At 36.6% G+C, this 25,548-nt stretch overlaps 1 protein-coding gene across 4 annotated transcripts in view; it reads left to right on the forward strand.

Moving 5' to 3' along the window:
* The window catches only part of CNST (consortin, connexin sorting protein), a 128,505-nt gene that overhangs the window by 52,284 nt on the left and 50,673 nt on the right, over window positions 1–25,548 (forward strand). The window lies entirely within an intron of this gene.

Here is a 25,548-nt window from a genome sequence, read left to right on the forward strand (position 1 = left end):
TCCTTTTATTTCTTCTTTCCATGACCTATTCCAGTTACCCTAGGTGTGATTATTTAATTTCAAGTTATTCAGTGATTATCAGTGAGCAGATATGTATAAAATTACTGTCCCCTTATGCATTTGAAATATATGATTTATAAAAGGTAGGGGCAGCCTTTATACAGATTATTTTAAAAATTATTTTATATATCTTTAATAAAATGAGTTTAAGAGTGTAAGAAAACTGAATTAGGAGTTGTACAACCTAAGTTCAAATCTTACTTCTGGTTCTGGGTCACTTGGTGAGACTTAACCATTCTGTACTTTAGTTTCCTCATCTGTGTAATAATGATGTTCATCTACATATATCTATAAAACTCCTTTCTGAGCTGTGAATTTCTCAGATTTCTGAATAGAAATGGTATAGTCTAAACTCAATTAAAATTTGGTGATTCACCTCCAGTGTATCTATAGAGTTTTTCATGTGTAAGCGGTACGTTGGTACGTTTTTGTTTTTAATCATCATCTTTAGCTGGAGTACTGCAAAAGACCCCTAAAGATGTCCCCCGTCTTGTTTCTTGCTAATCCATTCTTCATGTCAAAACTAAAAATGCAGAGTTTATGGTTAGAGATCTATGGGCATATTTACTCTTTACTATTTAATTCTAAGATCCTAAGTAAATAAAGTTTCACAAAATTAGCAGATAAGTACTTTTCTAATAATAGAGTAGCTTCTCAAATGTGAAGTGAAATGACATATAAAACATGATATTCAATTCCAAACCAGAAATAAGTTTTTTGTAGGTGGATGCCCTCTCAGCAGTTTTTTGGTAACATACATTAAGGTGAATTTATTCACTATTATGCTTACCTGGTTTAATTTGTAGTAATTTTTAATATATCCAAAAGCTAGTACTAGGGGAAAAAATTGGAGCAATAGTATTAGGGGACATCATTATTTACTGGTTTTCTGGAAGCAGCATTTCTGTAAACCTGCTAAAAACCTGGAACTTGTCCCCAGGAAAAGTCCAGTTGGCATTATGTTACAAGAATTTTTTTTTTTCTTAAGAGAATGGAGCAGGGTTTCAAGCTGCATTACATCAAGTTTTCACTGTGGTTAAATCTGGTGTAGCTTTAGGGAAACATCCTAAAAATGAATGACAATGAATCAATAATATTTTAAAATTTTTTACTGAAGTATACTTGAAACCAATACATTTTTAACAGCTTGACTGAGAGAGAATTCACATACTATCTAATTCACTCATACATTTAAAGTATACAGCAATTCAGTGATTTTTAGTATATTCACAAAGCCGTGCAGTCATTACCACAGTCAGTTTTAGAACATTTTCATCACCACAAAGAGAAATCCCTTACCTATTGGCAGTCATTCCCCATTTCTCAGACTCTGCCCTTAAACAGCCTGTGAGAGCTCTCATGGGCATGCGTTTGTCAAATTCCCTTGGAGTTTCGTGAAGTTCGTTTCTTGAAATGCTTTTTCAGATCTGCTGTATATAAAATCTAAATATTGAGTTGAGGATAGTCAGACAAATGTGTATCCTAACTAAGTGAACCTTTTATATGAAAGGAGAAAATAAAGAATGGTTTTTGAGTTCAGGACAGTCTGGCTGGAGGCAGAGGTGCTTAAATAATCAGGTAAGCTTGTAGAGCTAGACATTGGCTTAGTGTGGCTCATTAAATTTCCTAACGAATAATTAGAGCTCTGCTGCTTTAAGGGCTCAGCAACGCAAACAAGCTGTAAGAAGTGCTGTTCTTTCCACTCAAGAAAAGTGCCCTTTGTGGCATATGAGAAGAAAATAAGGATAATCTTTTGAATGTTTATATGTCAGAGTCTGCTATGATGGCACATTCCTACTAAAACACTTTAAACATGACTGATTTAGCTAGTGAAAGTAGTGGTCTTTCATCCTTGTTTGAGTCCCATCCCCCAAAACAGTCCTGAGGTATTAATAGTAATTTTCAAGACGCTGCCTAAAATAAAGTTGTGGCTGTTTTGATGTCTCTCCTTCTTTATATTGACATTGAAAAAAATGCCTTCATTGCTGTAATTTCATATGACGATTCTTTGAGCCATTGCATAACTAAATTCCTCAAATCACCTGCATATGCTCATGCATATCTTGGCCATAAGTTTGGAAAATGGATCAGAAATAAATTTTAATACATGGTTTTGTAGTTTCTATGCTAGACTCTCTGTGCTTTGTTCCTTTTTTTTTCCTTCCAAAATTTCCTCTCTCAAAGGTTCAAGTTAGTGCCATGAAAATAGAGAGAAGAGTGCTCAACATTTAAATATCTTCAGTTGCTGGCTAAACACATTTAAGCAGTTAAAAGGAAATATTCCTTCCTTTTCCTCAACACTACGTACTAGTATTATGAGAGATAAAGTTGAAAATGAGCCAGCTTCCTTCTGACCTGACCTGGGGTCAAAGGGATATCTTATGTAATTATAGCATAATTACCATTTGCTTTGCATGGCACATTCTCCTCCTGTGCCCTCAGGTGGCAGCCTCTGCCTTTAGAGGGAGCAGCACAGGTCTGTGGTTAGGAGCTCAGGCCACAGTCAAGCTGCCCTGTGACCTAAGGCAAGCGACCTGACTCCTCTCAACCTGGCTCCTTATAAATTAATGGCTATGGATGAAATGAAGCACTTAGTAGACATTCCAAGTGGTAGCACTGTTTTCTAGATTGGGCGTTGTTGTCTGATAGGATAATTATCTTTGTCAACTGAAAAAAAAAAAAAAAGCACAACCTAACAGTTGAGAATTAAGTTTTATTTGGCGACAAAACTGAGAACGTAAGCCCGGGAGACAGCCTCTCAGATAGCTCTAAGGAACTGCTCTGAAGAGGTAAGGGAGGAGCCAGGATACGTGGGAGTTTTTGCAACAAAGGCCAGGTAGTCGGAACATCAAAAGATCACTGTTAACTAAAGAAAACCAGACATCTCAAGGAATTTAGCGCTTTTCTATGAATGGGAAGATGCAAGAGTCTGGGCTCATTGAAATCATTCCTTTGACGCCTCAGCTTTCTGGGGCCAGTATCCTGTGCTTTCTTATCCTGAGTCTCCTCTGGGTGCATCATTGGGGTGGCTGCAGTGGCTGACTGTTAGAGGGTGGGCATCCTCTTTCTATCCTGAGTTCCCTCAGGGTTCACCTTCTGGGCAGCTGTACTGTGATGGCTTGATGGCTGCAACATCCTTTGTTTACTGATATGGCAGGCAACATTTTTTCTTTAACATCTTACTAAGTTCACTGATTCTTTTTCCTGCTTGCTCAAGTCTGCTGTTGAATCCCCTTAGTGAAGTTTTCATTTCAATCACTGTATTTTTAAGTCCCAGAGTTTTTGTTTCACTTCTGTTGATAATTACTATCTCTTTAATTGATATTCTTATTTTGTTCATAACATTGTTTTCCTGATTGCCTTTAGTTCTTTGTCCATGGTTTCCATTAGCTCTTTGGGCATATTTAAGACAGGTGATTTAAAGTGTTTTTCTAATCCAACATTTGGGCTTCCTCAAGGATGCTTCTGTCAGTTTATTTCCTCTGAATGGGCCATACTTTAGTGTTTCTTTGTATGCTGTGTGACTTTTTGTTGTTGAAAACTGGACACTTGAATATTATAATGTGGTAACTCTGGAAATTATATTCTCCCTCTTAAGGTTGGCTGTTCTTGATTGAAGTCATGGTTTGTATTCCTTTTCCATTCCTTATGGCTCTATGTTTAGGTCCTTCCTTTAACACTTAGCCAGGCCATTTACAATTCTGCCTCAGCCTTCACTTCCTGCTGCCACTGAGCTTATTCATCCAGTGGGGAAAGCTTAAGGTGTTCTCCCGTCCCTTCTAAGCATGCATCCTGGCCTGGGCATATGTGTAACTTTCTAAATTCCCTAGTATATGCCAGCGCTTTTGAATGCTCTGATTTCCCAAAGAAACTCTATCCCTGGCCTTTGCTCCCTGGTTTTAAGTAGTCTATTGTATGCCTCAGTTGTGAATTTTTTGCCCCAGGTGGCTGCAGATTTTTTGATCACCTGATAATGTAACAAAGCAAGGGCTTCTGTGCCCCCAGCAGAAACTCCGGCACAAACTCTGAGAGCTGGTGTTTGCAGTAAAATAAGGGTTTTTTGCAAGGCACCAAGTGAGGGAGTGGGAACCAAGTCTTAGATCCAATTCAACTTGGTCTTTAAGTTATGGGGTTTTTTTGTTTTTGTTTTTTGTTTTTTGTTTTTTTTAGGGGAAGAAAGAGAGGCTGGGATTGTCATTTTGTGACATTTCTTAGTCAGTGTTTCAGGAGTCAGTATGTCTCTGGTTTACAATTTTCAGGCCAGGTGGTCCGTAGCTTCGGGAAATCTATTAGCTTATCTTGCCTTAGAGAAACAACTTGAGTTTGTATGTTAATGATGATATCTATAATAGTAATTTTAGTACATTAATGATACTGTTATCGACAACAGCAATTTTAGTCATCTGACTGGTATGTTTGTGTTCAGTTAGCACAGGATTGAGGTCAGAGAGGACAAGAAAGGGAATGAAGTTTTGCATAGAGAGATTGATCTTAAACTCAGCAAGAGAACTTGGTTTTAGGGGCACTTGGTATAAGTAATGCTTGCCAGCAAAGCCTGCTGCTTTTCTGCTCTGAGGGGGTTCTGAGTTAGGTGAAACAGAGGTGAACACCTTGCATCAGTCCTTCAGGTAGTCCCAGACAGGTTCGAATAGACAAACAATAATTTTCAAGTAAGGTCTGCCCTGCTTCCTTTGGAACCAGAGACCAGCGTCCCGTATAGGGAGGGTGCTGCTGTTTTCAAGACTGCTGCTGAGCTGGAGAGGGCAAGGGTTTTAATATGCTACAAATCTCGCCTACCAGTTTTACAATGCCTTTTTCTTGATTCAGCATTCACTTTGTTGCTGTATACCTGTGACTCTTTTTCCAGAGTTCTGACAAAGTTGATTTCGGTAGTTCTAGTTTTTTTGTTGTTTTTTTTGTTTTTTTAAATATTTCTATGAAGGAATGGGAGTTTGGAGCTGCCTACTCCATGATTTTGCTTATATCACTCAATGCCTTTTAATTTTAGGGTTTCCAATAGCAAGAGCTATGCCCAGATGCATAGATTTAAAATGCTCTGAAGAATACTACTGTTTCATATTTTTGTTTGATAGCACCTTTTTAGATAGGGATGCTGTTGATTAAGAAACATCACCTCAATCTTTGGGAAGTGATATTATCTTTGTTTTAGAGATGGAGGGGGCAAAAAGCTTAAATATTGAAGCCTCATAAGGATCCAGTGGTTGAGAAGGAGTTTAAATGCAATAGAGCTCCCGGAAAACAGTTTGGTAGTTCCTCAAAAAGTTAAACATAGAATTACCATTTAATTCAGCAATTCTACTTCTAGACATATACCCAAGGTAATTGAAAGTAAGGACTCAGATACCTGTACACCAGTGTTCATGGCAGCATTATTCACAGAAACCAAAAGGTGTTAACAACCCAAATGTCCATTGACGAAATGTATGAAACAAACAAAATGTATGGAAAAAAATCATATATATGGAAACATTCTTCAGCCTTAAAAGGAGTGATAATCTGATATATGCTACAACATGGATAAGCCTTGAAGACATTATGCTGAGTGAAACAAGCCAGACACAAAAGGACAAATATTGTTTGATTTCATTTATATGAGGTACTTAGACTACGCAAATTCATGGAGACAGAAAGTAGAGTAGAGGTGTCGACTGAGGAAAAAGAAGGCAGAACCTAGCAGTTGAGAACGTTTAATTTGGCAGACTTTCTGAAGACCTAAACACAGATAGCTCTGTGTGGCTGTTCCCAAGAGGTAAAGTAAAAGCCAGGAGATACAGCAGTTTCTGCAACAAAAACCAGCTAGTCAGAACATGGAAAGATGACTGTTAATTAAGGAAAACCAGACATCTCAAGTTAATGAATTTAGTGCTTTTCTATGTACAGGAAGATGTGAGAGTCTGGGCTCATTGAAATCATTCCTTTGATATGCATCATAATTATCTAGGGCCAGTATCCTGCTTTTTTCCATCCTGACTCCCATCAGGGTGCACCATTGGGGGGGGCCTCTGCAGTGGCTGGTGATGGTGGCAGGCAGCTTGTTTGTCTCCATCCTGAGTTCCCTCAGGGCTCACCGTCTGGGCAGCTGCAGTGGCTAATGGCTTGATGGCCGCAACATCCTTTGTTTACTGATGTGGCAGAGGATTCCAGATGTGAAGCAGGAGGGGAACGGGGAGCTAGTGTTGAATGGGTACAGAGTTTTTGGGGTGATGAGAAAGTTCTGGAAATGGTTAGTGGTGATGACTGTACAACATCGTGAATGTAATTAATGTCACTGAATTGTACAGTTCAAAATGGTTAAAATGGTTTTATGTTACCTATTAAAAAAAAATCACCAAAACAAATTCATAGAGTTCCAAACTCACTGGTATGGACATACAGAGTTAATTTGATTGCAGCTTGCTGAGTTTTAAACAAAAGTTCTTGAGTATTTATTGAGCACTTACTGTATGACTGCCACCATGATGCATGCTTTGTATGAAATATCTCATTTAATCTTCTCCAGAGCCTTACTAAGTACCACAATTAGCCTCAATCTACAGATGAGGAATCTGAAAGCACAGAGATAAGTAACTTGCCCAATACATATTGCTCACAAGTGACACTCTCAGGATTTGATCCCAGGCAGTCTGACTTCAGACTGAGCCTGATTGTTAAACCACGCTATTTGACTTTTTCTGAATTTTAATGTGTGTTTAAAGGAAAGTTCTGTTTCATGTTTGACTCACTATACTTTGCCTTTTCTCTGAGTATGTTGCCAGCCGTGCTTCTTCTGAACAATTCCTGCTTGCCAGCCTCAGCAAGATGAAACATAATCAGAGAAAGGGGTGATGGTTCACTCTGAAGGAAGTGGTGGAGTTTGGTTTGTTTCAGCAATTGTCTCTGAATCCTGGTATAACTTTTCCTCAGATTTCGTTATTAGATCTAGCCTCAATGTAGTGAAAGGGACCTTCGACAACTGGGTCAAGGAAAGTATTTTTATGAAAGCAGTGAATGTAGTTTTTTTCCTAATACTTTTCTTCAAAAAGCTCAGTGTTCTTAGTTGAAAAAGAGAGGTCATGGAATTGTGGATAAATAGCAGTGTCTCTTACTTTATTTCTTATCTAAATGTAATTTCTGAGGAGAGTCTGTACAGGGCAGTATCCCCGTTTAACAGGTAGGAAAATTAAGAGGTTGACTTGCCTAGAGTTGCAGAACTAGAAAGCAGTCGATTTGGGATTCAAACCCAGGCACCTGACTTCAGAGCCAAGGCTCTCATTTAATCTCTGATGAATTTCAATTGCTTCATCTACAATTTCTAATACCTACTTTATACTGTTGTGAGAATCCAGTGGCATAGTGAATATGGGCTTGTAGTATACTCCATGGTACCTACTCAAATTTAACCAACTTTTTCCCCAAGAAGTATTTTAAGTACCTGCTCTGCGTCAGGCACTGTGCTCAGTATTGATGTCACAATGGTTAATCATACCCCTGCCCTTTAAAAGCTGACAGACCAGGCAGAGGGAACAGCATGAACAAAAAGCAGATTGTTTTCTAAAGCCCCACAAACCTGCATATAAGATAGCCTCCTTATACTCTTGAGTAGTAGTATGCAGTATATGAAATGCATTAAGCCTTCAGTTTTTAAAATTGAAGTATAGTTGTTTTACAATGTTGTGTTAATTTCTGCTGTACAGCAAAGTGATTCAGTTATACATACGTATACATTCTTTTTTTCATATTCTTTTCCATTATGGTTTATCACAGGATACTGAATATAGTTCCCTGTGCTATACAGTAGGACCTTGTTGTTTATCCATTCTGTATATAATAGCCTACATCTGCTCACCACAACCCCCCACTCCATCCCTCTCCCAGCCCCCTCCCCCTTGGCAACCACAAGTCTGTTCTCTCTGAGTCTGTTTCTGTTTCGTAGATAGGTTCATTTGTGTCATATTTTAGATTTCACATCTAAGTGATAGCGTGTGGTATTTGTCTTTCTCTTTCTGACATACTTAGTATGATAATCTCTAGTTGCATCCATGTTGCTGCAAATGGCATTATTTCATTCTTTTTCATGGCTGAGTAGTGTGTGTGTGTGTGTGTGTGTATGTGTGTATACATACACCATATCTTCTTTATCCATTCATCTGTCGATGGACATTTAGGTTGTTTCCATGTCTTGGCTATTGTGAATAGTGCAGCTATGAACACAGGGGTGAAATGCATTAAGCCTTTAAATAACCCTTCTCCCATCCCCAAACATCCCCATCAGCTTAGTTTACATTATTACTTTCACTATTTTATCCTAAGTATAGTCATTGCTGCTATCTTTACCTAGGCCTTGATATCTTCTATGTAGCATCTTTTCAACCCCCATTTTGCCTGTGATAATTTTTCATTATCTTGATTAATTACTACCTAAGGTATGAGATTTTTACCTTTAAATTATCTAGTCATATCGTTCTCCCTGTCACGCAGAGAAACAGCTAATATCCCTTCGGTATATTAACAAATGGCAGATCAATGCTAGATTATTAAAGAATACTATGAGTAATTATGTCAGGGTACATTCCTAATGTTTTAGGGTAAAGGATACTAGTACTGTTCTCCCACAGGTGTGTCTCTTGACCACTATCAGAGACAGATTCTAAACTGAATAAAATAACTCTGTGTCAAAACTGACACAAAATTCAGGTGGTATGATGAATTGAACACAGTCTCTCAGTTAAGGTAATTCCTCTAATCTCTGGCCCAAGGCAGTTACAAGTGATTTTTTTAAAAATGTAAAACCTCAATAGGTACATGTAAACTATGATGTCTATTTTAGAGCTTGATGAAGTTGACAGATATTAAATTAAATGAAGGCCTATGATTGACTGTCACCACCTACATATACTTATAAATAGAATCACCAAATTGCTTAATAGGGTGTTTTAACTATAGCCCATTTGACGTTCACAGATGAAGATAAATAGAATTTTTTGCTCCTATATGGCTGTGTAGATTCATATCTAGTAAAAGAAAGCTTCTTTTATATTGAATGACAATTTGTAATTAAGGTGAAATTATATGTGCTGATACATGTTTTGATTTGGCTTTTCTCAGTAACTATAAATATATCTTTACCAGAAAACTTTTAATATATTTAGAAGAAATTTTTGTATTAATTGATGATATATTCTTAATTTTTTCAAGCAAAACTTTTGTAAGACCATGTGACATGAGAAGTAATGACATAAAAATTATTTTGAAATCTACATGGAAAAATAATGAAACTTCCATGTTATGTCATAAATGCTTGATTACTATTACTTTAAAATGTTTTAGTACATTATAAAGGTATCAATTCACAATATGCTAATCTTTCTGAGTACTCATGGTTATGCTAGTGTTTATTTTCTTTATTGTCTTTATTAAAAATAAGTTTAATCATGTTCAAACTTATATTGGTGACTAATAAATAAGCAATTTAATACTCCAACGTAGTTTTTATAATTCCTATTATTCACCATGACATTAGCAATATGAGCTTCATTAGCTTTATTTACACTTTGCTCTGAATGTTTTCTTCAAAATGAAAAAAAAAAATGTAAAAGCACACTGTCTCAGAAGTGCTTTATGATTCCTGTGACCTTTTTAATTCAAGTGACAGTAAAAACTCTTTTTAGGATAAGCTAAAGGTAGGTGGGAGCACACCTACCTTTTACATTCACTATCTCATTTAATTCTCACAATAATTCTATAAGTTAGAGAGTGCCCAGATTACAGATCAGGAAACTGTGGGGTGAAGAGATTGACAGATGTGCCGCAGGTACAGCTAATACATAGTGGAAGTAGGATGGGTGCTTAGGGCTGCCCTGATTTCCCTGTCATTCTTCTTCCAACTCTTTGGGAATAGATAGTTTTCTCAGTATGAGTTCTTTATCCTAGTAATGTGAAATTAATAAGGACGTATTTTAAGTAGTTTAAAAATCGATTATCTAGAATATGGCTAAATACTGTTTTCCTATTGAATATTTTGTGTGCCTAAGGCAAAGTATATCCTTGTCATTTAATAACATGTATAATAACAATTTATATGTTTCTTTAAACCATGATAAAATTATTATCCTTAAAGCTTGACAACACTGGAAACAGAAACCTGCTTTTTAGTATGGAATGTGGCAGAATTCTTGCAAGGCCATGCACTTATTTTCTTGCATGGAACTCTGATATGCCACTGTTTACGCAATCTACATTTTATGCAAAGTTAGTCACTGGTTAAAAAAATACAGTGTGTGTGGGAGGGCAGTTAGAAGATACTCGTATTAGACAAGTACCCTTACCTTCAATTTTCTTAAATAATTGAATAACCTTGTATACAGCAGTATTTTACATTTCATTTAATTAATTAATTTATTTAAATTGTACATATTTAAGGTGTACAACATGATGGTTTGATATACATAGTGAAATGGTTACTACAGTCAAGCTAGTTAACATATCTCCTCACATAGTTACCGTTTATTGTGTGATGACTGCAACTGAAATCTACTCTCAGTATATTTTCAGTGTTCAATACAGTATTAAGTATAGTCATCATGCCTGTACATTAGATTTCTAGATTTATGCATCCTACATAACTACAACTCTGTACCTTTTGATCAACATCTCCCCATCTGCCCCCACCAGTCCCTGGGAACCATCATTATACTACTTTGCTTCTATGAGTTTCACTTAAAAAAAAAACTTTTTTTTTTTAGATTGCACATGTAAGGTGAAATCATGCAGTGTTTGTCTTTCTCTTTCTAGATTATTTCATTTAGCATAATGTCCTCCAAGTTCATCCAAGTTGTCACAACAGGCAGGATTTCCTTCTTTCTCATGGCTGAGTAATATTCCATTTTATATGTGTACCACCTCTTCTTTGGCTGTTCATCCATTGACAGACACCTGTATTATTTCCATATCTGGTCTATTATAATTAATGCTGTAATGAACCTGGGGGTGCAGATATCTCTTTGAGTCTTGATTTCATTTCCTTTGGGTATATACCCAGAAGTAGGTTAGCTGGATAATATGGTAGTTCTAGTCTTACGTTTTTGAGGAATGTTTGTCCTGTTTTCCACAATGGTTGTACCAATTTACATTTCCACCAACAGGGTACAATCAAATTGTTTTCTTGCTATTCATTTGTTTGAATTCCTTATATATTTCGGATATTAACCCCTTTTCAGATGGGATGGTTTGCAAATATTTTCTCCCATTTCATAGGTTGTCCCTTCACTTTGTTGATTGTTTCCTTTACTGTGCAGAAGCTTTTTAGCTTGATGAAATCCTGTCTTCTACTTTTGCTTTTGTTGTCTGTGCTTTTGGTGGCATGTCTGAATCATTATTGCCTAGACCAATGTCAAGAAGATTTTCCCCTATGTTTTGTTCTGATTGTTGTATGGTTTCAGGTCTTACATTGAAATCTTCAATTCATATTGAGTTGATTTTTGTATATGTAGTAAGATAAGGGTCCAATTTCATTCTTCCACATGTGGAAAACCAGTTTTCTCAGTACCATTTATTGAAGAAACTATCCTTTCTCCAATTGTTTGTTTCTTGCATCTTTGATGAAGTTCATAATTGTGTGGATTTATTTCTGAGCTCTCTGTTGTGTTCCATTGGTCTGCATGTCTGTTATTATTGCTAACCATCTTATTTTGAATACTAAAACTTTGTAGTATTTTTTGAAATCAGGTACTGTGATGCCTCTAACTTTGTTCTTTTTCCTCAAGACTGCTGTGGCTATATGTGATCTTTTGTGGTTCCATATAAATATTAGGACTTTTTTCTATTTCTTTGAAAACTGCCATTGAAATTTTGATAGGGATTCCATTGAATCTGTAGATTGCTATGAGTAGTATAGATATTTTAAAATTCTTCCAACCCATGAACATAGTATATCTTTCTATTTATTTGTGTCTTCTTAGTTCCTGTCATCAATATTTATTGTTTTCAGTGTACAGAGCTTTCCCCTACTTGGTTAAATTTATTCCTAAGTACTTGATCGTTTTAAAGCTATTGTAAATAGGATTTTTCTTCTTTATTTCTTTTTCAGATGGTTCATTGTTAGTGTATAGCAACGCAACTGATTTTTGTATGTTGATTGTGTATTCTGCAACTTTACTGAAATCATTTATTAGTTCTAACAGTTTTATAGTGGCACCTTGAGGGTTTTCTAAGATCATATCATCTGCAAACAGAGACAGTTTTACTTCTTCCTTTTTGAGTTTGATGCCTTATATTTCTTTTTCTTGCCTAATTGCTCTGGCTAGGACTTCCAGTACTGTGTTGAATAGGAGTGGTGAGAGTGGGCACCTTTGCCTTGTTCATGACCTTAGAGGAAACTATTTTAACCTTTCACTGTTGAGTATGATGTTATCTGTGGGTTTGTCATATATAGCTTTTATTATGTTGAGGTTTCCATCTGTACCTTCTATGTCAAGAGTTTTATCAGGAAAGGATATTGAATTTTGTTAAATAACTTTTCCCACATCTACTGAGATGATCATATGATATTTATCCTTCATTCAGTTAATGTGCTGTATCACATCGATTGATTTCTGTATGTTGAACCATCCTTGCATTCCAGAAATAAATCCTGCTTGATCATGGTGTCTGATCCCTTAAATGTGCTGTTGAATTCAATTTCCTAGTATTTTGTTGAGAATTTTTACATCTGTATTCATCAGAGATATTGGTCTATAGTTTACTTTTCTTGTAGTATCTTTATTTGGCTTTAGTATTGAGGTAATGCTGGCTTTGTAAAAATGGGATTGGGACTGTTCCCTCTTCTTTGATTTTTGGAAGAATTTGAGAAGGATTGACATTAATTTTTCATTAAATATTTAGTAGAATTCACCAATGAAACTGTCTGGGCTTGGGCTTTTCTTTGTTGGGAGGTTTTTGATTACTGATTCAATCTCCTTACTCATTACTGGTCTGTTCATATTTTCTATTCATGATTCAGTCTTGGTAGGGTGTATGTTTCTAGGAACTTATCCATTTCTTCTTGGTCAGCCAATTTGTTGACATATAAATTGTTCATAATAGTTTCTTATGATCCTTTTCATTTCTGTGGTATTAGTTGTAATGTCTTCTTTTTCATTTCTGATTTTATTTATTTGAGACCTTTTTCATAGTGTAGCTAAAGATTCGTCAATTTTGTTTATCTTTTCAAAATACCAACTCATTGTTTCATTGGTCTTTTCTATTGTTTTTCTAGTCTCTATTTCATTTGTTTCTACTCTAATCTTTATTGTTTCTTTCCTTTTGCTAACTTTGGGCTTAGTTTGTTCTTTTTGTAGTTCCTTGAGGTATAAGGTTAGTTTGTTTATTTGAGATCTTACTTTTTTTGTAATGTGGGCATTGATCACTATATAGTTTCTTCTTATTGCGGCTTTTTCTGCATCACATAAGTTTTGATAAGTTGTGCTTTCATTTTCATTTTTCTCAAGATGCTTTTTACTTCCCTTTTGACTTCTTTTTTGATCCATTGGTTGTTCTGGAGTGTGTTGTTTAATTTTCACTTAGTTACGAATTTCCCAAATTTCCTCCTGTTATTGATTTCTAGTTTTATAACATTGTAGTCAGAAAAGACACTGGATATGATTTCAGACTTTTAAAATTTGTTAAGACTTGTTTTGTGGCCTAACATATGATCTATCCTGGAGAATAACTTGATAAGATGCTGTACTCTATTGCTGTTAGATACAATGTTTTATATAGTTCTGTTAGGGCCTTTTGTGTAGTGTTCTTCAAGCCCACTGTTTCCTTTTCATTATCAGTCTGTATGATCTATTCATAGTTGAAAGTGGGGTATTGAAGTCCTCTACTATTATTATATTACTGTCTATTTCTCTCTTCAGTTTAGTTAATATGTGCTTATATATATTTATATATGTGCTTGGTTACATATCTGTTTAAAATTATTATATCCTCTTGATAAACTGACCCCTTTATCATTATATGTGACCTTTGTCTCTTTTGACAGTTTTTTTTTTTTCTTTTGACAGTTTTTGACTTAAACTCTATTTTGTCTGATACAAGTACAGCCACTCCTCCTCTCTTTGTTTATCATTTGCATATAATACTTTTTTCATCCCTCACTTTCAGCCTTTGTGTGCCTTAAAGCTAAAGTGAGTCTCTTGCAACAATTGTTGGATCTTGTTTTTTAAACCATTCAGGCACCCTATATATATATTTTTTTTTAATGTTTTGAAATTTTTTTTTTTAGAGGCTTGAAAAGTGAGAAGAGACTTTTTTTTTTTAAAGTTATACAATTTTTATTTATTTATTTATTTATTTATGGCTGTGCTGGGTCTTCGTTTCGGTGCGACGGCTTTCTCCAGTTGCAGCAAGTGGGGGCCACTCTTCATCACGGTGCGCGGGCCTCTCATCATCGCGGCCTCTCTTGTTGCGGAGCACAGGCTCCAGACGTGCAGGCTCAGCAATTGTGGCCCACGGGCCCAGTTGCTCCGCGGCATGTGGGATCTTCCCAGACCAGGGCTCGAACCCGTGTCCCCTGCATTGGCAGGCAGACTCCCAATCACTGCGCCACCAGGGAAGCCCCCCACCCTATGTTTTTTGATTAGAGAATTTAATCCATTTACACTTGAAGTAATTATCAGTAGGTGAGGATTTACTATTGCCATTTTATAAATTGTTTTCTGACTGTTTTGTAGTTCCTTTCTTCCTTTCTTTCTGTCTTCATTATTTGATAATTTTTATAGTGGTATGCTTTGATATCTTATCTTTTGTGTGTCTACTGCAGGTTTTTTTTTTTTTGGTTACCATGAGGCTTATATAAAACATCATATATATATATATATATACACACACATACATATACATAATATTGTATTTTTAGCTGATAACAGCTTAACTTTTACCATAATCAAAAAGTACAGTTTAAGGAATTCCCTGGAGGTCCAATGGTTAGGACTCTGCACTTTCATTGCTGAGGCTTGGGTTCAATCCCTGGACAGGGAACTAAGATCCCGCAAGCTGCAGAGTGTGGCAAAAAAAAAAAAAAAAAGTAGTTTAACTTCTCCTCCCCCGACATTTTATGTTATTGATGTCACAATTTACATCTTAAATGTATGGTTTATCCATTAACACTTTATTGTAGCTATAGTTACTCATAATACTTCTGTCTTTTAACTTTTATACCAGAGTTAAAAGTGTTTACATCAATCATGTGATACATCACATTAACAAAATGAAGAATAAAAATCATATGATCATCTCAATAGATGCAGAAAAAGCTTTTGACAAAATCTGACACCAATTCATGATAAAAACTCTCCACAAATTGGGTATAGAGGGAATATACCTCAGCATAATAAAGGCCATACTTGACAAGCCCACAGCTAATGTTATACTCAACTGTGAAAAGCTGAAAGCAGTCCCTCTGAGATCAAGAACAAGACAAGGATGCCCACCTTTGTCACTTTTTTTCAACATAGTATTTGAAGTCTTCCATCAGACGAGAAAAAGAAAAGGAATCCAAATGGGAAAGGAAGAAGTAAAACTGTCACTGTTTGCAGATGACATGATAACTATGCATAGAAAATCCTAATGATGCCACCGAAAAACTATTAGAACTCATCAATGAATTTGGCAAAGTTGCAGGATAAAAAATCAGTACACAAAATCTGTTGTGTTTCTATATACTAACAACAGACTATCAGAAAGTAAAATTAAGGAAACAGCCCCATTTACAATTGTATCAAAAAGAATAAAATATGTAAATCTAAGGAGGTAAAAGACCTGCACTGAGAAAGCTACAACACTGATGAAAAAAACTGAAGATAACACAGATTGAAAGATATACCATGCTCATGGATTGGAAGAATATTGTTAAAATGACTGTAGTACCAAAGCAATCTACAGATTCAGTGCAGTCCCTATCAAAATACCAATGGCATTTTTCATAGAAATAGAGCAAATAAATCTAAAATTTGTATGGAAGCACAAAAGACTGAATAGCCAAAACAATCTTACGAAAGAAGAAGCAAGCTGGAGGTATCATGCTCACTTATTTCAAGCTATTCTACAAATCTACAGTAATCAAAACAATATGCTACTGGCACAAAAATAGACGCATATACCAGTGGAACAGAATAGAGAGCCCAGAAATGAGCCCACACTTATATGGTCAATTAAAGACAAAGGAGGTAAGAATATACAATGGGGAAAATTTAACCTCTTAAATAAATAGTGTTTGGAAAACGGGACAGCTACACGAAAGAATCAAACTGAGCCACTTCCTCACACCATACAAAAATAAACTCAAAATGGATTAAAGACCTAAATGTAAGACCTGAAACCATAAAACTTCAAGAAGAAAACATAGGCAGTACACTCTTTGTCGTTGGTCTTAGCGATAGTTCTTTGGATATGTTTCCGCAGGCAAGGGAAACAAAAGCAAAAATAAGTAAATCAAACAAAAGCTTTTGCACAATGAAGGAAACTATCAACAAAGCAAAAAGGCTACCTACTGAATGGGAGAACATATTTCCAAATGATATATTTGAGAAGGGGTTAATATCCAAAATATACAAAAAACTCATACAACGTGAATCAAAAAACCAAACAACGCAGTTAAAAAATGGGCAGAGGACCTGAATAGACATTTTTCCAAAGAAGATGTACAGATGGCCAACAGTCACATGAAAAGATGCTCAAGACAGCTCTGCCCACCAGAGCAACACCCAGCTCTACCCACTACCAGTCCCTCCCATCAAGAAACTTTCACAGGCCTCTTAGCCTAATCCACAGGAGGGCAGAGAGCAAAAGCAAGAAGAGCTACAATCCTGCAGCTTGTGGAACAGAAACCACATTCACAGAAAGATAGACAACATGAAAAGGCAGAGGGCTATGTACCAGATGAAGGAACAAGATAAAACCCCAGAAAAACAACTAACTGAAGTGGAGATAGGCAACCTTCCAGAAAAAGAATTCAGAATCATGAGAGTGAAGATGATCCAGGACCTCAGAAAAACAATGGAGGCAAAGATCGAGAAGATGCAGGAAATGTTTAACAAAGACCTAGAAGAATTAAAGAACAAACACCTAGAAGAATTAAAGAACAAACAAACAGAGATGAACAATACAATTACTGAAATGAAAACTACAGTAGAAGGAATCAAGAGCAGCATAACTGAGGCAGCAGAACGGATAAGTGACCTGGAAGACAGAATGGTGGAATTCACTGCCGTGGAACAGAATAAAGAAGAAAGAGTGAAAAGAAATGAAGACAACCTAAGGGACCTCTGGGACAACATGAAATTCAACAACATTCGCATTATAGGGGTCCCAGAAGGAGAAGAGAGAGAGAAAGGACCCGAGAAAATATTTGAAGAGATTATAGTCGAAAACTTCCATAACATGGGAAAGGAAATAGCCACCCAAGTCCAGGAAGCGCAGAGAGTCCCAGGCAGGATAAACCCAAGGAGAAACACATGAAGACACATAGTAATCAAATTGACAAAAATTAAAAACAAAGAAAAATTATTGAAAGCAACAAGAGAAAAACGACAAATAACATACAAGGGAACTCCCATAAGATTAACGGCGAATTTCTCAGCAAAAACTCTACAGGCCAGAAGGGAGTGGCATGATATATTTAAAGTGATGAAAGGGAAGAACCTACAGCCAAGATTACTCGACCCAGCAAAGATCTCATTCAGATTCAATGGAGAAATCAAAAGCTTTACAGACAAGCAAAAGCTAAGAGAATTCAACACCACCAAACCAGCTCTACGACAAATGCTAAAGGAACTTCTCTAAGTGGGAAACACAAGAGAAGAAAAGGACCTACAAACACAAACCCGAAACAATTGAGAAAATGGTAATAGGAACATACATATTAATAATCACCTTAAACGTGAATGGATTAAATGCTCCAACCAAAAAACACAGGCTTGCTGAACGGATACAAAAACAAGACCCATATATATGCTGTCTACAAGAGACCTACTTCAGACCTAGGGACACATACAGACTGAAAGTGAGGGGATGGAAAAACATATTCCATGCAAATGAAAATCAAAAGAAAGCTGGTGTAGCAATACTCATATCAGATAAAATAGACTTTAAAATAAAGAATGTTACAAGAGACAAGGAAGGACACTACATAATGATCTAGGGACCAATCCAAGAAGAAGATATGACCATTATAAATATATATGCACCCAACATAGGAGCACCTCAACACATAAGGCAACTGCTAACAGCTATAAAAGAGGAAATCAACTAACACAATAATAGTGGGGGACTTTAACACCTCACTTACACCAATGGACAGATCATCCAAACAGAAAGTTAATAAGGAAACACAAGCTTTAAATGACACAATAGACCAGAGAGATTTAATTGATATTTATAGGACATTCCATCCAAAAACAGCAGATTACACTTTCTTCTCAAGTGCTCACGGAACATTCTCCAGGATAGATCACATCTTGGGTCACAAATCAAGCCTCAGTAAATTTAAGAAAATTGAAATCATCTCAAGCATCATTTTCAGCCACAACATTGTGAGATTAGAAATCAATTACAGGAAAAAAAAAGGTAAAAAACACAAAACACATGGAGGCTAAACAATACATTAGTAACTAACCAAGAGATCACTGAAGAAATCAAAGTGGAAATCAAAAAATACCTAGAGACAAATCACAACGAAAACACGATGATCCGAAACCTATGGGATGAAGCAAAAACACTTCTAAGAGGGAAGTTTATAGCAACACGAGCCTACCTCAAGAAACAAGAAAAATCTCAAACAATCTAACCTTACAACTAAAGGAACTTGAGAAAGAAGAACAAACAAAATTCAAAAAGTTAGTAGAAGGAAAGAAATCATAAAGATCAGAGCAGAAATAAACAGAAACAAAGAAAACAATAGCAAAGATCAATAAAACTAAAAGCTGGTTCTTTGAGAAGATAAACAAAATTGATAAACCATTAGCCAGACTCATCAAGAAAAAGAGGGAGAGGACTCAAATCAATAAAATTAGAAACGAAAAAGGAGAAGTTACAACAGACACCGCAGAAATACAAAGCATCCTAAGAGACTACTACAAGCAACTCTATGCCAGTAAAATGGACAACCTGGAAGAAATGGACAAATTCTTAGAAAGGTATAACCTTCCAAGGCTGAGCCTGGAAGAAGTAGAAAATATGAACAGACCAATACAAGTAATGAAATTGAAACTGTGATTAAGAATCTTCCAACAGGGGCTTCCCTGGTGGCGCAGTAGTTGAGAATCTGCCTGCTAATGCAGGGGACACGGGTTCGAGCCCTGGTCTGGGAAGATCCCACATGCTGCCGGGCAACTAGGCCCATGAGCCACAACTACTGAGCCTGCGCGTCTGGAGCCTGTGCTCCGCAACAAGAGAGGCCATGATAGTGAGAGGCCTGCGCACCGCGATGAAGCGTGGCCCCCTCTTGCCGCAACTAGAGGAAGCCCTCACACAGAAATGAAGACCCAACACAGCCAAAAAAATGAATAAATAAATAAACAATAATTAAAGGTGCTAATGATTTAAAAAGTAAAAAATAAAAAAAGAATCTTCCAACAAACAGAAGTCCAGGACCAGATGGCTTCACAGGGGAATTCTATCAAACATTTAGAGAAGAGCTAACACCCATCCTTCTCAAACTCTTACAAAAAATTGCAGAGGAAGGAACACTCCCAAACTCATTCTATGAGGCCACCATCACCCTGATACGAAAACCAGACGAAGATACTACAAAAAAAGAAAAGTACAGACCAATATCACTGATGAATATAGATGCAAAAATCCTCAACAAAATACTAGCAAACAGAATCCAACAACACATTAGAAGGATCATACACCATGATCAAGTGGGATTTATCCCAGGGATGCAAGGATTCTTCAATATATGCAAATCAATCAATGTGATACACCATTTAAAAAACTGAAGAATAAAAACCATATGATTCATCCCAATAGATGCAGAAAAAGCTTTTGACAAAATTCAACACCCATTTATGATAAAAACTCTCCAGAAAGTGGGCATGGAGGGAACCTACCTCAACGTAATAAAGGCCATATGCGACAACCCCACAGCCAACATCATTCTCAATTTGGAAAAACTGAAAGCATTTCCTCTAAGATCAGGAACAAGACAAGGATGTCCTCTCTCACCACTATTATTCAACATAGTTTTGGAAGTCCTAGCCACAGCAATCAGAGAAGAAAAAGAAATAAAAGGAATACAAATTGGAAAAGAAGAAGTGAAACTGTCACTGTTTGCAGATGACATGATACTATACATAGAGAATCCTAAAGATGCCACCAGAAAACTACTAGAGCTAATCAATGAATTTGGTAAATTTGCAGGATACAAAATTAATGCACAGAAATCTCTTGCATTCCTATACACTAATGATGAAAAATCTGAAAGAGAAAGTAAGGAAACACTCCCATTTACCATTGCAACAAAAAGAATAAAATACCTAGGAATAAACCTACCTAGGGAGACAAAAGACCTGTATGCAGAAAACTATATGACACTGATGAAAGAAATTAAAGATGATACCAACAGATGGAGAGATATACCACATTCTTGGATTGGAAGAATCAATATTGCGAAAATGACTATACGACCCAAAGCAATCTACAGATTCAATGCAATCCCTATCAAATTACCAATGGCATTTTTTACAAAACTAGAACCAAAAATCTGAAAATTTGTATGGAGACACAAAAGACCCCGAATAGCCTAATCAGTCTTGAGGGAAAAAAACAGAGCTGGAGGAATCAGACTCCCTGACTTCAGACTATACTACAAAGCTACAGTAATCAAGACAATATGGTACTGGCACAAAAACAGAAATATAGATCAATGGAACAGGATAGAAAGCCCAGAGAGAAACCCATGCACCTATGGTCAACTAACCTATGACAAAGGAGGCACGGATATACAATGGAGAAAAGACAGTCTCTTCAATAAGTGGTGCTGGGAAAACTGGACAGCTACATGTAAAAAGAATGAAATTAGAACACTCCCTAACACCATACACAAAAATAAACTCAAAATGGATTAGAGACCTAAATGTAAGACTGGACACTATAAAACTCTTGGAGGAAAACATAAGAAGAACACTCTTTGACATAAGTCACAGCAAGATGTGTTTTGATCCACCTCCTAGAGTAATGGAAATAAAAACAAAACTAAACAAATGGGACCTAATGAAACTTAAAACCTTTTGCAAAGCAAAGGAAGCTACAAACAAGACGAAAAGACAACCCTCAGAATGGGAGAAAATACTTGCCAACCAATCAACGGACAAAGAGTTAATCTCCAAAATATGTACACAGCTCATGCTGCTCAATATTAAAAAAACAAACAGCCCAATCAAAAAATGGGCAGAAAACCTAAATAGACATTTCCTTAAAGAAGACATACAGATGGCCAACAAGCACATGAAAAGCTGCTCAACATCACTAATTATTAGAGAAATGCAAATCAAAACTACAATGAGGTATCATCACCTCACACCAGTTAGAATGGGCATCATCAGAAAATCTACAAACAACAAATGCTGGAGAGGGTGTGGAGAAAAGGGAACCCTCTTGCACTGTTAGAATGTAAATTGTTACAGCCACTATGGAGAACAGTATGGAGGTTCCTTAAAAAACTAAAAATAGAATTACCATATGATCCAGCAATCCCACTACTGGGCATGTACCCAGAGAAAACCATAATTCAAAAAGACACATGCACCTCAATGTTCATTGCAGCACTATTTACAGTAGCCAGATCATGGAAGCAACCTAAATGCCCATCAACAGACGAATGGATAAAGAAGATGTGGTATATATATACAATGGAATATTACTCAGCCGTCAAATGGAGCGAAATTGGGTCATTTATAGAGACGTGGATGGATCTAGAGACTGTCATACAGAGTGAAGTAAGTCAGAAGGAGAAAAACAAGTATATTAACGCATATATGTGGAACCTAGAAAAATGGTACAGCTGAACCAGTTTGCAGGGCAGAAATAGAGACACAGATGTAGAGAACAAATGTATGGACACCAAGGGAGGAAGGTAGTGTTTGGGGGGTGGTGGTGGGATGAACTGGGAGATTGGGATTGACATGTATACACTAATATGTATAAAATGGATAACTAATAAGAACCTGCTGTATAAAACAATAAATAAAATTCAAAAAAAAGAAGAAAATGTAAGTCCTCCTCCCTGACCAAAATCTTGATTCCTCAGTTCCCTTCTCTATAGGGGATTTCTTGGGTATCTTTCCAGAAATATTTTAAAATTCTGGCACCGAGCACTAGCTCAGATCTTAGGGTATGATCTCCTTGCATTCTTTTTTCCCATACACAAATGAGGAGTATACAGTACTCTTCTGCTCTTTTAAAAAAGAAAGAAAGAAAAGATGCTCAGCATCACTAATCGTCAGGGAAATGCAAATGAAAACCACAGCGAGATATCACTTCATACCTGTTTGAATGGCTTGTATCAAAAAGACAACAAATAGCAAGTGTTGGTGAGGACGTGGAGAAAAGGGAACCCTTCTGCTCTGTTGGTGGGAATGTAAATAGGAGCAGTCACTATGTGAAAACAGTATGGAGATTCCTCAAAAAAGCAAAGGTAGAACTACCATATGATCCAGCAATTCCACTCCTGGGTATTTATCTGAAGAAAAGGAAAACAGTAATTCAAAATGATACATGCACCCCTGTGTCTATTGCAGCATTATTTATAATAGCCACGTTATGGAAGCAAGCTAAGTGCCCATCAGTAGATGAATGGATAAAGATGATGTGTTCTATACACACACACACGTGCACACAGATACATGCATATACAGTGGAATATTACTGAGCCATAAAAAAGATTTGAATCTTGCCATTTGTGATAACGTGGATGGACCTGGAGAGTGTTATGCTTAGTGAAATAAGTCAGAGAAAGACAAATACTGTATGATTTCAGTTACATGTGGCATCTAAAAACTAAATAAGTGAACAAACCTAACTAAAGAGAAACAGAGTCATAGATAGAGAGAACAAACAGGTCGTTGACAGAGGGGAATGGGATGGGAGGAGGAGAGAAATAGGTGAGAGATTAAGAGATACAAATTTTCAGTTACAAAATAAATGAGTCACAGGTATGAAATGTACAGTGTGGGGAATATAGTCAGTAACTACGTGATATCTTTGTAATGATGACAGATGACAATGAGACGTATCATGGTGATCACTTTGAAATATATAGAAATATCGAATCACTAGGTTGTATACCAGGAACTAACAGTATTGCAGGTCAATTATACTTCATAAACAAACAAACAAACTCATAGAGAAAGATCAGATTTGTGGATACCAGAGTTGTGGGGTGGTGGGAAGGGGAATTGGGTGAAGGTGGTCAAAATGTACAAACTTCCAATTACAGGATAAGCAATTACTAGGGATATAGTGTATAACATGATAAATATAATTAACAGCTATATGTTATATGTGAAAGTTGTTAAGAGAGTAAATCCTAAGAGTTCTTATCACAAGGAAAACATTTTTTTTTCTATTTCTTTAATGTTTTATCTATATGAGATAAACTTATTGTGGGATTCATTTCATGTTTTATGTAAGTCAAATTGTTAGGCTGTACACCTTAAAGTTATATAGTGCTGTATGTCAATTACATCTCAATAAAACTGGAAGAAAAAAATTTTAATAAGTAAATAAAATAACTTAGAAAATGGATCTAGCAGGAACCGTGACCATTATGCATCTATACTGTCTTAATAACTGAGGTAATCACATGGCGTGTTTTCATTTCCATTATTTAACAGGACCCTTTTTAGACCTCCTTTAGATAACGGAGTCATAGATTTTGTCCTTTATCCTTACTTTGGAGAATCCTGCCCTTCTTTGGCCATATCCTTCAAGGGTTTTATTTAAATTCCCTCTACAGAAAATGAGCATTATAAAATTCAATTTTTCAAAGAGGAAATATGGAGTAATATTTGATAAGTATGTGGGAAGAATTTAATGAAAAGAAGTATAGAATTTGAGAGGTTAGCCTTATCACAGTCTATATGAAAATAAATAACTTGGGCACAGTAGTGTAGCTGGAGAAAAAGGAAAGAAAACAGTATTTCTCTTAGTCTCTTTGTAGTTCTCTATACAAAGCTTATGTTCCTACATTGGCACTACTACCATTGTGGTTAGAAAATTAGAAGGCAGAAGAAACATCCATGTTTTCACAAATACTGTTCCTGCAAAATAAAATGGCAGGCCATCTCTAGGCCCCGTACTTCCAGAGTCCAAATGACATAAAATTTATAGAAGAGAATTTTCTAAAATATAAGGAATCACTGTAGGTGATTATTTGTAGAAAGCACAGCACTTGGAATTTTAATGCTGAGTACGCTACTGGATATAACTGCAATACTATGGTAAGTAAATTAATCCCTGTGCTGTAGGAGTTATGATCTAATAAAGATAAGACCCTTCACCAGTCACTATAATGCAACCCCGTCTAACTATGGTTTAATGCAAGACCATAGACCATATATAGGATTTAGAGGAAAGTAAGTTTACTTCAGGCTCATGTTATAGAGAAATATATGAATTTTTTTTAGGGTAGAACTTAACTAGACAGATGGGAGGAAATTTTTTTCTTTTTTAATTTTCTTGGCCGCACTGTGCAGCATGTGGGATCTTAGTTCCCCAACCAGGGATCGAACCTGAGCCCCTTGCATTGGAAGTGCAGAGTCTCAATCACTGGACAGCCAGGGACATCCGGGAAGGAAAATTTTTTAACTGTTAGAATTTGTAATTGGTCAGAAAGGCACAGGGTATTAATACTAGGGAGATACAGAATTGGCCAGCTTGGCTAGAGCAGTGGATTTATTTAGAAGGCAGTAGAAGACAGGGTTCTGGGCAAACTCCGCAACCTTTTTGGCACCAGGGACCAGTTTCGTGGAAGACAATTTTTCCAAGGTCGGGGGCGGTGGTGGTGGTTCAGGCAGTAATGCGAGCAATGGGGAGCTGCAGATGAAGCTTCGCCTGCTTGCCCACCACTCACCTCCTGCTGTGCGGCCCGGTTCCTAACAGGCTGCGGACCGCTATAGGTCTGCAGCTCGGGGGTTGGGGACCCCTGCTCTAGAGGGTTGGCAGGAGACAACTTCAGTCATGGTATGCACACGCTAAATTACTGAGAAAGATCCTTTCCAAGGCGGACTAGCTGAAAGTATGTACAGATGCAGACAGTCTATTCAATTTCAATATGAAAATTAGAACTGATGCTGAGATTTCAGTGAAGGGTGAAGATATAATGTGTAACATTTAAAGTTTTAAACTTTGGTGTGTCATTTCAGGAGCTTTGGGCCAAGGATTTATTCACTGATTTTTTTTCCCCAAGTTTGTGTTACTTCTTTTTATTAGGAAAAAAGCTTCTGTGGC

This window comes from Eschrichtius robustus, chromosome 3 (assembly GCF_028021215.1).
Source record: "Eschrichtius robustus isolate mEscRob2 chromosome 3, mEscRob2.pri, whole genome shotgun sequence".
Classification (NCBI taxonomy): Eukaryota; Metazoa; Chordata; class Mammalia; order Artiodactyla; family Eschrichtiidae; genus Eschrichtius; species Eschrichtius robustus.